The sequence below is a fragment of the Triticum urartu genome, chromosome 2 (assembly GCF_003073215.2).
Source record: "Triticum urartu cultivar G1812 chromosome 2, Tu2.1, whole genome shotgun sequence".
Classification (NCBI taxonomy): domain Eukaryota; kingdom Viridiplantae; phylum Streptophyta; class Magnoliopsida; order Poales; family Poaceae; genus Triticum; species Triticum urartu.
In genome coordinates, this window is record NC_053023.1 from 369,092,308 (window position 1) to 369,108,721 (window position 16,414).

General features: G+C 47.0%; 1 pseudogene; it reads left to right on the forward strand.

Moving 5' to 3' along the window:
* Positions 1-13,463: 13,463 nt before the first annotated feature.
* Positions 13,464-15,940, forward strand: LOC125541554 (annotated as a pseudogene).
* The last annotated feature ends 474 nt before the right edge of the window (positions 15,941-16,414 follow it).

Here is a 16,414-nt window from a genome sequence, read left to right on the forward strand (position 1 = left end):
GAGAGTGCAAAGAGTGCCAAGGCCGAGGCCCAGAAGGCCCTCCAGGAGATCGACGCGATGAAGAAGATAGCGGTGGGTAAGGCTTTCTATATGCAAAGCAAGCATGTAAAAGTAACTTACCGATTGCTTACCCGGATCCGGAGCTCTTCAGGAGCATTCGCAGATTTGCCCCGCAGTGTGTCCGATGCCGCACAATTTTACCAGGCCGAGGACGGAAGCTCGACGAAGAAGCTGTTCTGGTCTCAGTATGCTGAGGCCGAACATCCGGTGCCGATGAGCGACCAGCTGAAGCAGATGGTCAAGCTACATAAGGCGGCCGATCAGGCCATGAAGGGCTTTGTAGTCCGGTTGTGGCCTGGCAACGCCCTTCCGAACAGCTTCTTTGGCCTGGTGAGGCGGCTTGTGGATGCCTGCCCACGGCTGGAGGTCGTCAAGCGATCCGTCTGCATTGAAGGTGCACGCCGGGCTTTCGCCCGTGTAAAAAAGCAGTGGGTCAAGCTCGACACCGTGAAGCTGATCAAGGAGGGGCCGCCGGAGGGCAAGGAGCACCGCCACCCTGAGATGTATTATGAGGGTTTTCTGCCGGGTGCCCGTCTTATCGCGGATGAGTGTTCGAAAGATGTAATATTTGAGTAAACTTGCTCATTTTATCCTGTATTTATGAAAACTTGTTTCATATGCGCTAGGCAACGTTTGTTTGAATTTAAAATATTACCTTCTGTTTGGCTGTTTATCCAATCTGAGAGATGGCTAGTCCTCGGCTTCTGCCCCCATGCCGCTAGTGCTGGGGTGTTCGGGATAAACCTGAGCACTCTTGTTCCCATATTTGGGTCCTTCGAGGGAGGTGCTCAGCACAACGAACAAGGCAACTGGACTAATATTGCTTTATCACTCTCACTTAGCCATAGAATTCTATAATTTTAAATTTCGGCGAAGCCCCTGGTATTTAGAAGGCCGAATTCGGGGCGTGATACACGCCTTTAAGCCGGACAGGGCCGGCCCCTCGCCCTAAGCGGCATAAGTCTTTAGGGACTCGAAAAAGCTCGCCGAACAGCGACCAGTCTCTTTCCTTATCATGACAGTCAGTTTTAGCTTTCTCTACTGAGGTGCTCAGCCCGATAGAACCGGGGCACAATCACAGTAGTTCTGCTAGCGCTACCTTAGCCGATAGAGCGGAACGTAAGGTACCAAAACATAGGAGCCGGGCAAACCCAACATTTGACCAAATACATGATTCGGAGCTGATGCATATAATGCTATAAGTTCGGGGTGCCGCACTTGTGAAAGTGTTCGGACTTTTCACACCGCATTGTGGGGTACGTGAGCCCCTGGTATATTGGTCGTACCAAAGTGTACGGTTGCAAGGCGTCGTTAACGAACACGCACACAAACACACACACACACACACATATATAATGCAATAATGGTCGTAATGTAATGCATTGTTTATTAAAAAGCTGCGTTGAAGCAGAGTGATACAGATAGTGCGATAAGCAAAAAGTAGGACTAAGTCCCTTCCAAGGGCTAGCTGAGGGATGATATGAAATCGGAGATCAACCTGGGAATTCCGTTGTATAACGTAGTTGTCTGCCTCCTTGGTTGTTGCATCATGTCTTCGGCAATAGTGCTACCGGTCAGTGTTTTCAAAGATTAAGATCCTGAAAAAAGATAAAATAACCAAATGGGAAGCCCTTAGTGCGGTTTAGGCCGCATTTTGGGGCATGCCGCAGTTGTGCCCCCTCCCCACCTGTGCCCATGGTATTTTTAATGCATAATTATGTATGCGCGGCACGAATATCGTCGTTGGGCTGGAATTGGGGTGGCCGCCGTATTGCTACACGAGCTCATATCGCACCAGGTAGTCTATTTGCTGATTGCCCCGAGCGCGCTTGAAGGTGTCCGGGCTTTGAAACGCCGAACTCGTTGATTGCCTTGAGAGGCTGCTTTGCGCTTCTGCTGCGAGGGCCGCGGTGTGCTCCTCTGTTCGGAGGGAGCTCTCTGTGTTTCCATTGACTGTAATAACTCTGCGGGGTCCTGGCATCTTGAGCTTGAGGTATGCATAATGCGGTACCGCATTGAATCTAGCAAATGCGGTTCGCCCGAGCAGCGCGTGATAACCATTGCGGAACGGGACTATATCGAAGATTAACTCTTCGCTTCGGAAGTTACCCGGGGATCCGAAGACCACTTCCAGTGTAATTGAGCATGTGCAATGGGCCTCTACGCCTAGAATAACGCCCTTAAAGGTCGTTTTTGTGGGTTTGATCCTTGAGGGGTCTATACCCATTTTGCGCACTGTGTCCTGATAAAGCAGGTTCAGGCTGCTGCCGCCGTCCATAAGGACTCGAGTGAGGTAAAATCCGTTGATGATTGGTTCTAGGACCAGTGCGAGAAATCCTCCATGATGGATACTAGTGGGGTGGTCCCTGCGATCGAAGGTGATCGGGCAGGAGGTCCAAGGGTTGAACTTTGGGGCGACTGGCTCCAACGCATATACGTCCCTGAGCGCACGCTTCCGCTCCCTCTTGGGGATGTGGGTTGCGTATATCATGTTCACCGTCCGCACTTGCGGGGGAAACCTCTTCTGTCCTGCAGTGTGCGGCTGCCGGGGTTCCTCCTCGTCATCGCTATGCGGCCCCTTGTCCTTGTTTTCGGCAATTAACTTGCCGGACTGCTTGAACACCCAACAATCCCTGTTGGTGTGATTGGCTGGCTTGTCTGGGGTGCCGTGTATTTTACACGAGCGATCGAGTATACGGTCCAAGCTAGACGGACCCGGCGTACTTTGTTTGAATGGCTTTTTCCGCTGACCGGGTTTAGAGCCCTTGAATCTGGCATTGACTGCCGTATCCTCAGTATTTTCGCTGTTAATGCGGCGCTTATGCTTGTTGCGACGTGACCTACTATTTCCATCCTTGGTATCTAAGGTACCATGGTTTTTTGAGAGGTTATTACTGCGAGCCAGCCAGCTGTCTTCTCCCGCACAAAAGCGGGTCATGAGCGTCGTGAGAGCTGCCATAGATTTCGGCTTTTCCTGACCAAGGTGCCGGGCTAGCCACTCGTCTCGGATATTGTGCTTGAAAGCCGCTAAGGCCTCCGCATCCGGACAGTCGACGATTTGATTTTTCTTTGTAAGGAACCGAGTCCAGAATTGCCTGGCCGACTCTTTTGGCTGCTGAATTATGTGGCTCAAATCATCGGCGTCTGGTGGTCGCACATAAGTGCCCTGAAAGTTGTCGAGGAATGCGGCTTCCAAATCTTCCCAACAGCTAATGGAGTCCGCTAGCAAGCTATTAAGCCAATGCTGCGCTGGTCCTTTGAGCTTTAATGAGAGGTATTTGATGGCGTGTAAGTCATCACCGCGGGCCATGTGGATGTGGAGGAGGAAGTCCTCAATCCATACTGCGGGATCTGTTGTGCCGTCGTATGATTCAATGTTTACAGGTTTGAAACCTTCTGGGAATTGATGTTCCATTACTTCGTCTGTGAAGCATAAGGCGTGTGCGGCGCCTCTGTATTGGGCTATATCTCGACGCAGCTCGAATGGGTCTTGTCCGCTGTGTTTGTCCCGGCCGGGTTTGCTTTTACTGTATCCGGCGTGACGTTTTTCGTCTCGCAGAGTGGTGTTCCCTCGTGATCCGTAGATCAATCTTGAATGATTTGCCTTGTCCTCCAACATGTCTCGCGGGTCTAGCGTATCTCCCCCTGCCTTTTTATTTGAATGGCGTTGGGGTGGAGGCTGAGCTTTTGGCTGGAATGCCTCTCTATCGCGGCCACGAGGTGGCCGATCAGCCGTGTCATACGCTTCTTCCTCCAGTCGGGGTAGTAACCTGCGCCTTGGGTAACTCTTGGAGGGGCGCTCGAGTTTATATTCCTCAGCCGCGAGGACTTCAGTCCATTTGTCAGCTAGCAGATCTTGATCAGCTTGAAGCTGTTGCTGCTTTTTCTTCAGGCTATTTGCCGTGGCCATAAGCCGGCGCTTGAAGCGCTCTTGTTCGACGGGATCCTCTCGGACGGCGAATTCATCGTCGCCGAGGCTTGCCTCGTCTTCGGAGGGGGGGATGTAATTGTCATCCTCCTCTCCATCTGCCGCTCTCTCAGGAGAGCTGGCTCCTTCATCCTCCTGCTCTAAGTCTTACTGGAGGGGATTGTTGTTGTCTTCGGCACTGTTCGGAGTATTATTATCTCATGTTCCGGTATCACCACTTTTTGCTTTGGCGGGACTTAGAGCGGCGCCGCTGACGTCGGCGCTTGGGTTGCTTCTTGGAGGGGTCATCCTCCGTTATCTCGTCGCCATTGCCTTCATTGGGTGTATCCACTATGTATATGTCATATGACGAGGTGGCTTTCCAGTGCCCTATAGGTGCTGGTTCATGTTCGTCTCCTACATCGCCGTCCATACCATCGATGTCTTCGGAGTCGAAGTCGAGCATGTCGGTTAAATCATTGACAGTGGCTACATAGTGGGTGGTGGGTGGGCATCGAATTTCTTCGTCGTCCGCATCCCAATCCTGTTGGCCATAATCCGGCCAGGGCTCTCCTGACAAAGAGAGAGACCTTAGTGAATTTAGAATGTCGCCAAAGGGCGAGTGCTGAAAGATATCTGCAGCGGTGAATTCCATAATCGGCGCCCAATCGGATTCGACTGGCAGGGGCGCGGGTGGTTCGGAGTCAGAAAAAGGGTCTGGCACATTGGTGTCACGGGCTGCGCAGAGGATTATGCTGGTGTTTGGCTCGATCGCCGTTGAGACTGCAACCCCTGAGGCGGTGTTTAACCACCCGTCCTCGATTGGCGCAGTTGGCTCCGAGCTAAGGGTCGGGGCTGATGCGGGCGCGGCCTCTAGGGTACTGTTCGGCGGCAGAGCTAGGTCATACCCACCGCGACAGTGCGGCGTGCCCGGCTGTGGCTCGAATCCGTCTAAGATCAAGTCTCCGCGGATGTCGGCCGTGTAGTTCAAACTTCCAACTCTGACCTGATGGCCAGGGGCGTAGCTTTCAATCTGCTCCAGATGGCCAAGCGAATTAGCCCGCAGTGCAAAGCCGCCGAATACAAAGATCTGTCCGGGGAGAAAAGTCTCACCCTGGACCGCATCGCTACCGATGATAGTAGGAGCCATCAAGCCTAACGGCGACGACACAGAGGAACTCTCAATGAAAGCACCAATGTCGGTGTCAAAACCGGCGGATCTCGGGTAGGGGGTCCCGAACTGTGCGTCTAGGCCGGATGGTAACAGGAGGCAGGGGACACGAAGTTTTACCCAGGTTCAGGCCCTCTTGATGGAGGTAAAACCCTACGTCCTGCTTGATTAATATTGATGATATGGGTAGTACAAGAGTAGATCTACCACGAGATCAGAGATGCTAAACCCTAGAAGCTAGCCTATGGTATGATTGTATGTTGTGATTGTTGTCCTACGGACTAAAACCCTTCGGTTTATATAGACACCGGAGAGGGTTAGGGTTACACAAGGTCGGTTACAAAGGAGGAGATATTCATATTTGTATTGCCTAGCTTGCCTTCCACGCCAAGTAGAGTCCCATCCGGACACGAGACGAAGTCTTCAATCTTGTATCTTCATAGTCTAACAGTCCGGCCAATGGAGATAGTCCGGCTGTCCGGAGACCCCCTAATCCAGGACTCCCTCGACAACGCTAACCCTAACTAGGAGGAGGGGGAGTAGTATATATAGTCTAAGCCACGAAGGGGTAAGTGGGAAAGGGATACATGGGCCTCTGGCCCAACTCTGCGCGCAGGCAGGCACCGGATGTCCGGGCTGGGGGCCGGATGTCCGGCCGTTCATGAGACGCCGGATGTCCGGGGCACTGGCCGGATGTCCAGCCTAGAACATGCTGTTTTGCTCTTCTCTGGATAGCCGTTGTCCGGATTTCCGGGGCGATGCCGGATGTCCGTCCTATTGACAGGCGCCGGATGTCCGGGGGTCACCCGGATGTCCGGCTGCTGAAGCTCTTCTGCGCATGCGCCGGATGTCCGGCCTCTGGCCAGGATATCCGGCCACTGTAGCTTCCGGCAGCTCCGTTTCTTCCGTCTCCGCTTCCAGGCTTACCTCGCGGATGGTGTAGTTGTTCCTTGGCTCTTGCACTCCTCCTCATCGTCCGTAGTGTTCCGACAATAGCTATGAATGCACACGAGTGGAGTGTCAAGTAGTATACCATCCTCGAAGGTGTCAAGTGAGCACGTGTAAAGGAGATGATTCACCTTTGGGTATGTGAAGTAGATGTCGCACATGTCACTCGCCGAAGGACTCTTGACATGGTGATGTCCATAGGATGCTCCACATCATCTCCCCTCCCTTGGGAAAGATCTGACCTCGGATCAAAAACCAAATCACCATGGGAAAGAGATGGCTTCACCGTGTAGAAGTGGACGTTCACCAAGTACTTGTCATCTTGAAGCTCGAAATGGGCACTCTCCACTGTGGCACCATCTTGTGGTTCCTTCAAAAGGAGTAAGGACAACAAACACTTGGAAAAACAAATGTGGTTAGCGTTAGTGCAAAACCAAGCATTCAAGAGATGAGTGACCAAACAAGTGTCGTCATCATGCAAAGCATATGGTGTGACAAGGGATTGTGACATGGCATGTAAGCATATCAATCGAGCACAAGCAAAGATATCATGGGGACAAGCATGTAAATGTGAGGTAGTGATGCAAATATGTGTAACAAAAGAATAAGCATCTACCTCAAAGTCATAGCAAGCATGGGCAAAGCGCTCAATGAAAGGTCTATGGTAGGCATAAAAATCATTCACAGCACCAAATAAAATGAAGTGTCTAAACACATGGGTCAAGTGCAAGACAATCCAAGCATAATGTACATGGGGTGTAGTGAATATCGTGTGGCACTCAACACAATAAAGATTAGATGCCACATAATTTCAACCTCAACACAATAAAGATTAGATGCCACAGTAATTTCAACCTCCTGTTGATTCAGTTGCACCGGGTGGGTGTTATTATTTTGTGTAAGAAAAAAATGTAGCTGTCATCAGATAAGTTGTAAAAATGTTCAGCCTTGCTTTAAGTCAAACCCAACTAACCCCTATTATATAGGTGATGTCGCTGTTGTGGGTAGGTGTGCATAGCTTAAAAATTATCCTTCTTATGTATTGCATATAATACTAGGCAATAATGACACATCACTGACTACACGGAATTAGGAAAGCTAGGGCAAGATTCTGGGGGAATCATGCAACCAAGCCAGCTTGCATGGCATGCATCCTGCCAATACGAGCGAAGGGGTGCCAGATGCCGAAAAGAACTAGGTTTGAGCAACATTAACAATCTAAGAAAGGCCATATGACGATAGCTACAACACATCATTCAATCAATCAACAACACTTAGGTAGTGGCAGTGGATCTAGGAGACCAGGGTAGTGGCAATGCTCTTCCTTGATTCTTTGGCAAACTGCACACTCATGTAGAAAAGTTTCAATCTCCTGGCCTTGCGCTAATAAAATAGCTTTTTTACCCTTTGATAGGTAGCCACAATGCCTGAATGGCCTCCTATGGGACATCTTCTCTAAATCATGTAAGTGCTTCAACCCTGACATCGATGATGGAATTTAATTGCAAAACTGATACGATAAGAGGTCAGACTAAGATTAACAAACCAGTTTGTGCTTGGAAGTCAGACTCGTGAATAAATTAGTGGATATGCAATAGCAGCTAATCTTTGACCAGATTTTCTTGTCATCACGATGACCAGAAGGGATGAAATGAGACAGAGACCAGAGCAGGTTGCTCCTTTCCTCTCTTGATTTTTCTTTAAGAGAAACTAGTACTTCATCCTGCCAGACCAAAGCTTACGCTTGTGGTTTACAGGCTAATTTCTAGTCGCTCACATAGGTAGTGATTTCACATACCTTTCTTTGGGCTGACTATTGTGCTACTAGTCTCCTTGGCAACAACAGTCAATCCTAGACCCATTTCTTTTCCTTTTCTTGAGTGCGACCTGAAAGAGGATCAAACAAAATGGAGACATGAGCTGCCTGTTCCATTCCTCTCGTGATCTTCACCAGCCCATTGGTTCCCTTGCTAGCTTCTTCAGAAAGCCATGCGGTCACACCATTGCCCAAACAGCAGCAGATTTCCCTTGCCTTTTCTAGATTGGCTCTCGTGCTGCTGATATCCTGGCCCCTCGACCAGCTCCTGCACGGAGCAGGAGAAGAGCTCCTCCTCCAGCCTCCTTGGCTGGGTTCTCGCAGGACGCGGCCTCGGGGTCATCATGGCGAACGATACGGACTGCTGCACTTTGGAAGGGATCACCTGCAGCCCCAACAGGACGGTCAGTGATGTTTCTTGGCCTCTCGAGGCCTCGAGGGTCCATCTCGCAGTTCCTTGAAATCTCACAGCTTATTGCGCCTCAACCTGTCGTGCAACTCACTGTCCGGTGGCTTGCCGCTGGAATTGGTGTCATCCAGCAGCATCACTGTCCTTGATGTCAGTTTCAACCGCTGACAGGAGCCTGAGCGAGCTGCCATCTTCAACCCCTGCATGCCTCTGCAGTACTGAACATCTCAGCAACTTGGTACCGGAAGGTTCCATCCACAACATGGGAGGTGAATGAAGAGCCTGGTCGTGCTCAATGCCAAGCACCATAGTTTACTGGCAGCTACCAACTACACTCTGTCTTCAGCGCACCATCTTTTTCTGTGCTTGAAACTCAGTTATTAACGAATTCAGTGGAAATATTCCTCATGGACTCGTAATTGCTCCATGCTGGAAATTGCTAAGCGCTGGCTATAACAACCTCAGTTGGAACTCTTCCAAATGAGGGTCTTCAAAGTTACATCATTTAGAGGCAACCTCTCTACCTAATAATTGGTTAGAAGGAGCACTCAATGGCATCACCAAGCTCACAAAATTGGTCACCCTTGATCTTGGGGGCAACCAAGATCAACGCAATATACCGGATGCCATAGGCAAGCTGAAAGAGTTTGGAGAGCTGCATTTGGAAACAAAACCACATGTCAGGGGAGCTTCCATCAGCATTGATCAACTGTACACATCTCACAACAATTCTTAAAGGGCAAACCAATTTCACGAGAACTACCAAGGTCAAACTCTCAAACTTGCCCAATCTAAAAAAGTTAGATCTCCTGCCACAATAACTTCATCGCAACATTCAGAAAGCTTATACTCGTGCAGCAAGCTGACTGCAACTACGCTCTCCAGCAATCATTTCCATGGCCAACTATCAGAAAAGATAAGGTAATCTGAAGTCCCTCTTCATTTCTACCACTCGCTAACCTCTCCCTTACAAATATCACAAGAACACTTCAGATCCTTGGGGGATCCAGGAGCCTGACCACCCTTCTTTTATTGGGTCCAACTTCCTGCATGAGACCATGCCAGAGGATAACGCATTAATGGTTTTGAGAATCTTCAGGTTCTTCTATGAGTGATGTTCATTGTCTCGAACAATACCTGATGGTTATCCAAGCTCACAAATTTGAGGGTGCTATTTTTTGCAAAGCAATCAGCTAACTGGACCAATACCTGAATGGATCAGTAGCCTGAACTTGCTCTTGTATCTAGACATATTCAAACACAGCTTTACAGGTGAAATTTTCAACTGCCTTATGGAGATGCAATGCTAAAATCAGGACAAGACTGCACCAAAGGTCTTCTTGAACTGCCTGTGTATCTTTCAGTCCAATTTATCCAATACCTCAACCTGGTGCTTTTCCAAAAGTGCTTAAATCTAGCCATCAATAAATTCACTGGTGTGATCCCAGGGGAGATCGGTCAACAAAGAGCGCTCGTTTCACTTAATTTGAGCTCCAAACAAATTATCAGGAGAGATCCCACAACCAATCTGCACCCTCACAAATCTGCAATGCTCGAACATGTCCAGCAATCATCTTACTGGTACAATTCCGGCCGCACTAAACAATCACTTTCTTTCAAATTCCAATGTTTCTAATAATGACCTCGAAGGCCCTATTCCAACGCGGGCAACTTAGCACGTTTCCATTCTAGCTTTGATGGAAACCCAATTGTGTGGTCCTTCGATTAACCCATTGCGGAAGCAAGTCCAGAGTCCATCAACTCCAGAGAAGAGATTGGCAGTAAGGTCATCTTGCAATCGCCTTTGGTGCTTTCTTTGCAGTAGGAGTCATATATGATCATATGGTCTTAGCCGGATATTTTGGCTAAAACCTTGGAACTGTTATCACTGCCCAAAACCGTTACATGATTTCAAGTGGTTCCAGTCAGCAAGACCATGTCAGTGCTCCAGCCCCCGCAAGAACAACATCTCTTGGTAAACCTGCTATCGTCAGTAGTGACGTCATCGTGTACTCCATTTAGCAGAAACATGATTAACGAGTGAAGCAATGTCAAACAGTGTGTAAGCATATTATATTGTGAATGTGTAACTATTTGGTCAGTATACTTTGATACATACGCATACAGTGATTGAAATGTTTCTCTTGGAAGTGACTAGAGGAGGACACATAATAAGCAAAAGCAATCTGCAGTTCTGGCACACTAAAATCTGTAACTATTTGCAGTCTAGCAAATCTGTAACTCCAAGTCTCCAACCCAGGATCGCAAGTATCCACAGAAAATAACACTGGCGCTGAGAGAAAATTCAGAAATGTCAACAAAGCTAGCACTACAATGTGGCACGAATTAAGCACCTGCTCCGTGGTTTCTACAATATACCTCGGCAAAGGGCTCACGTCACGTTCGGCCTTGGTCGAATCTCCGGTCCCCTGCCTGCCTGGCCTCCTCGGACCAGCTGAGGCGGGAGGCGAACCGCCGCACGCCGCCGTAAAGGGTCGCCGCGTGGACGGATTTGAACTTAAAACGAGACTAGCGAACAATTGAACATCAACCAGGCGCCCAAGTATTATTTTTTCCTCGGACTTCCTTTTTTTTCAGATATATACCTTCTGAGTGCGTGACACTGGACCTGTTTCCTAGCCTCCGGTGTCCGTCCTCCAGCGAGCTTAGCGAACTCGGAGCAGCCGGCCCACCGCCACGCGGGGTCGCCGGGAGTCGCCGCATCCCCCTCGCCAGAGAGCTCCGGGAGGGGGAGGCTTGGTTCGATTTCTGCCTGGCCTCTGGCCACCAGAAGTGGGAGTGCGGCGGTGCGGCGGTCCTCGGGACGCCGGCGCATTGAGTTGGGCAGGACTCGACGTTGGGCCGTACGGGGGGCAGTATTTGGGTTAGCTTATAGATAACAGTTTGGGCTGGCTTCATCTTGGGCTTCAAATTGGGTGGGCTTAGGGATGTTACAGTGCCTAGAAAAAGATAAAATTGTACATGCTCCTTTTTTGTGGGAAAGGAACTTTCATTACTCAAATAGGATGATTACAATCAGCAGCTACAATGCTAGCAATATCCTCTAGGGTATTGCCAACCCAGCATAGAAATATCCAGCCAGCATACAGTACGATGTTGTAGGAGTGTGACTAACAACATTTGCATGGCGACTTATCTTAGCTAAGCTTATTGTACATATTCCTATTGGTCGTCCACAAATGATCAATTCTGATTTCTAAAAAAATGATCAGTTTCTGACAAAAAAAATTTCTGCCCCCAAAAAATGCTTGCAAGATTTGCAAATAGTGCTAGTGTTTTGAGTATACACATATTAATTATTTTAATTTAATTTTAAACTAATGAAGAGTGCTAGTGTTTTGAGTATACACATATTAATTATTTTAATTTAATTTTAAACTAATGAAGTGGGTTCCAAGATATGACACAAGTGGGCATTTACACGCAATGATATACACCCCTATAAATATTAAGTGTAGAATGATATACACCCCAAGTGTATTTACGATTGGTTGCCTTGTATTTAGCCGAGCCGAGCTAGAGAGAAGTTGGTATGAACTTTTGCTCGTCCAACTAAAGCTAGTTGCACTGTTGTATGAACTTCTGCAGGTTGACCTAAACTAACTCAATTGTACATATCTTAACCTAGGGACCAAATATGTGCATGTAGAAGTAAAAATAATAATTTAGAATTTCAGTTGATGTCTTGTGTTTCCAGCAAGTGGTTTAGCTGAGAGATTGACAACTCTACCTAGTAACAAAAAATGACAACTCTCGCAATAGATATTGGCAAAGCATGACACTCTCAAGTGAGCTACTCAACTATGCTCAATCCAAATGTGAACAATAAAGAACACTGGAGTACGTAAACACTGGTTATCACAAAACTTGATTCTGAACTAGTACAACACTATAGGCAACATGCTTCCCTTTTAACTCTTACCTACTACCTAGAAAAAGAACACATGCCCACCAAAATTTACATTTTTTTCAGTAACCTTTTAGAAGTTATACTGATAGGTGTTCTGGTCGGTAAGTAATACTGTATTAAATATAATAAATTCAGCAGCGGTCAATTGAGGTTGAGAGAATAAGCTAAATACCTTATTCCATGTGCAAAGGGTTCATCTCTCTACTCGGGATCTGCTTTCCCCATCGGAAGTTCATCTTCAGCCGTTTGGTCGTTTTGGGTTATGTTTGATGAGATCATAATCTTCAAAGAAAACAACATGACATGTCACAGGGGATTTGGAACTAGATGTCTGATACACATATTAATTATTATATTTGTCTAAATGGGTTGGCCCACAGGTTAAAGGTCATACATGCATCTAACCATGCATTAACCTTTCTGAGGTCCATAAACCAAAAGAAGAGGTACACCTCTTTGTCTAACCCACAAGATTTGCTTTTCTTTAGTGTGGTAGGATGTATGAGGGAGACCATGTCACCGAAAAACGCTTTGACTTTTTTTTCCGGAGACCCTACCTCTTTTTTTATAGGGAGCGGGAACCCTACATCTTTGTCTAACCCACACTATTTGAACCTCAGTCTTGCTGCTTAATTGCTAAAGGCTTACTCTTACTTGTTGGAACCACTATACTTGCGACCATGTCAAAGGCGATCTACTATGCTCACAGACACATATCCATCAACTGACAGTTTGAGGGGTTCGGCTATAGATGCTCTAAGCGTTCATAGACACATGCCCATCAGCTTACGATCTTCTCCTTCCAAGTGGGGAACTGTGACTCTGTGAGGTGGACTTTTTGTACAAAGCAATAAGAATTTGAGGTGGGCTTTTTGTACAAAGCAATAAGAATTCGAGACCCCCCACAAAGTCGTAAAGTGGTACGCGTGCAGTTGCAATCTTCAAAGTCTGTTGTCATGCTTCTATACGTCATAATAAACAGAATAATTTGTAAGAGAAGATTGCATCTGAAGTAGGAGCAAACCTTAATAGCATCCACGCTAGATTTAATATGAAATGTTATTACCCACATGTACAATGATCCATGACATATATGCACTCCCATTGAAATACAATGACACTCTACTTGACACCAAATATTATAGCCACTCAACTACCAGCGAGACACCGGTAGTCAACACTCGACTTAACACGGCATATTATTAGCAACTCGGAAAAAAAATTAGGTGGCATCAAAATGACATCACCAAAAATTTCAAACAGAAATATTCAACAAAACTGACAGAATCCGAATGGACAGCTCTTGTTTTTTTATTTAGGAAATGGTAGTTTAGCATGCTTTCAGAATGGACAGTTTCAGGAAACTGTCAAACAAAAATATTCAGAATGGGCAGTTCCACCACAACACCATGCAGCAACTATTTTTCATACAGCAGGTACACCAAGAAATTTCACATGCCTTCACTTGGCTTGGCTCTCGTGCTGCTGGTCTCTTTGGTCTCTCCGACCAGCTCCTGCACCGAGCAGGAGAAGAGCTCCCTTCTCCAGCTCCTCGCTGGGCTCTCGCAGGACGGCGGCCTCACGACGTCGTGGCGGCACGACACCGACTGCTGCACATGGGAAGGGATCACCTGCAACCAAGATAGGAAGGTCACTGATGTTTCGTTGGCTTCTCGAGGCCTCGAGGGGCCCATCTCGCCGTTCCTTGGCAACCTCACCGGACTTTTGCGCCTCAACCTTTCCCGGAACTTGTTGTCTGGTGGCTTGCCACTGGAATTAGTGTCATCCAGCAGCATCCTTGTTCTTGACATCAGCTTCAACCGCCTCACAGGAGGCCTGAGCGAGCTGCCATCTTCAACCCCTGCGCGGCCTCTGCAGGTACTCAACATCTCAAGCAACTAGCTTACAGGCATATTACCATCCACAACATGGGAGGTGATGAAGAGCCTGGTCGTTCTTAATGCTAGTTCCAACAGATTTACTGGTCAGATACCAACTACACAATGTGTTAGCGCGCCATCTTTTGTTGTGCTTGAGCTCAGTTTCAACCAACTCAGTGGGAACATCCCTCCAGGACTCAGTAATTGCTCGGTGCTGAAATTGATTGGTGTTGGCTACAACAACCTCAATGGCACACTTCCAAATGAACTCTTCAACGTAACCACGTTAGAGCACCTCTCGTTGCCTAACAATAGGTTAGAAGGAGCTCTCGATGGCATTAGCAAGCTCACAAATCTGGTCACCCTTGATCTTGGCGGGAATGAGCTCAGCGGCAATATTCCAGAGTCTATAGGTGATCTGAAGAGATTGGAGGAGCTGCATTTGGAACACAACAACATGTCAGGGGAGCTGCCAGCAGCTCTAGGAAACTGCACAAATCTTGTAACAATTGACCTCAAGGCAAACCAATTTAGTGGAGAACTTACCAAGGTCAACTTCGTAAGCCTGTCCAATCTAAAAAAACTAGATCTTCTTTCCAATAACTTCACCGGCACAGTTCCAGAAAGCATATACTCTTGCAGCAAGCTGACGGCACTACGGCTATCTTACAATCCTTTCCATGGTCAATTGTCAGAAAAAATAGGCAATCTGAAGTCCCTCTTATTCCTATCACTTGCTAATAACTCTCTTACAAATATCACAAGAACACTTCAGATGCTTAGCAGTTCCAGGAGCCTCACCACCCTTTATATTGGGTGCAACTTCCTGCATGAGACCATGCCAGAGGATGTCAGCATTGATGGTTTTCAGAATCTCCAGGTTCTTTATATAAATCATTGTTCATTGTCTGGAAAAATACCTGATTGGCTATCAAAGCTACCGAATTTGGGGATGCTATTTTTGCAAGGCAATCAACTAACTGGACCGATACCTGAATGGATCAGCAGCCTAAATTTTCTCTTCTCTCTAGATATATCAAACAACAGCCTTACAGGGGAAATTCCAAGGGCCTTAATGGAGATGCCAATGCTAGAATCAGATAATACTGCACCAAAGGTATTCTTTGAGCTGCCTGTTTGGAACAAGAACCAATTTCTGCAATACCTCACGCCCAGTGCTTTTCCTAAAGAGCTTAATCTAGCCATGAATAATTTCACTGGTATGATTCCGGCAGAGATCGGTAGGTTACAAGGACTATTTTCACTTAACTTGAGCTCCAACAGATTATCTGGAGAGATACCCGAACAGATCTGCAATCTCACGAACCTGCAGATGCTCGACTTGTCTGGTAATCATCTCACTGGTAAGATTCCAGCTGCATTGAACAATCTGCACTTCCTTTCCAGATTCAACATTTCTAATAATGACCTAGAAGGCCCTATTCCAAACATGGGCCAGTTCAGCACGTTTCCGGATTCTAGCTTTGGTGGAAACCCAAAACTGTGTGGCCCTATGGTTGCAAACCATTGTGGTTCGGCAGAAGCAAGTCCAGTTTCCATTGACCCCATAAAACAGATTGGTAGTGAGGCCATCATCTTTATGACCGCCTTCGGTGTTTTCTTTGGAGTAGGAGTCCTATATGATCAGAAAGTCTTAGCTAGACATTTTGGCTGAAACCATGTAACCGTTATCACCGTTAACAAATGGTTAATATTTGTAAATATTGAGTATAGAATATAAGAACATTTGACTCTGCAGTCCAGTAAAGAAAATCTACAGGGAAAGCACACAAGAGGCGCTCCAATGATAACTTATCACAAAAAATGTCATTTTTCGTCTCCTTTGTAGCCTCTCCTGCCTAAAGCTGATTTAGTAAGAATACTTTTCTTTAGTGATAACCAGAAATAAATCTTGATTTTCAAAAGTACTCTAGCACTTATATTAGAGTCAGATGTTTAAATTGCCATGTGTAAAGAGCTAACCAGAAGCCTTGCAAATCAGACCAACTTTGTGTCCCTGTTGTTGTCAAGTACACCCCTGGTGCAGGCTGACTTCATTTCTTCCTACGTAAGTAGGGTGTCTCGCCCAAAAGCATCCTCTTGCACTGCTAAAGTAAATAAGTTAGACATAGACACCGTGGAACCACTAATTTCAGAACAATCATGTACTGTTTCATGTCAGAATTATTTTTACTGATTCTCCCATGAGCTAACAGCATGCTGCATAAGAAAGCAAGTAGGCACCAAATTCTATTTTCAATTGCGAATATGCATCAAGAAGATCATGTGACA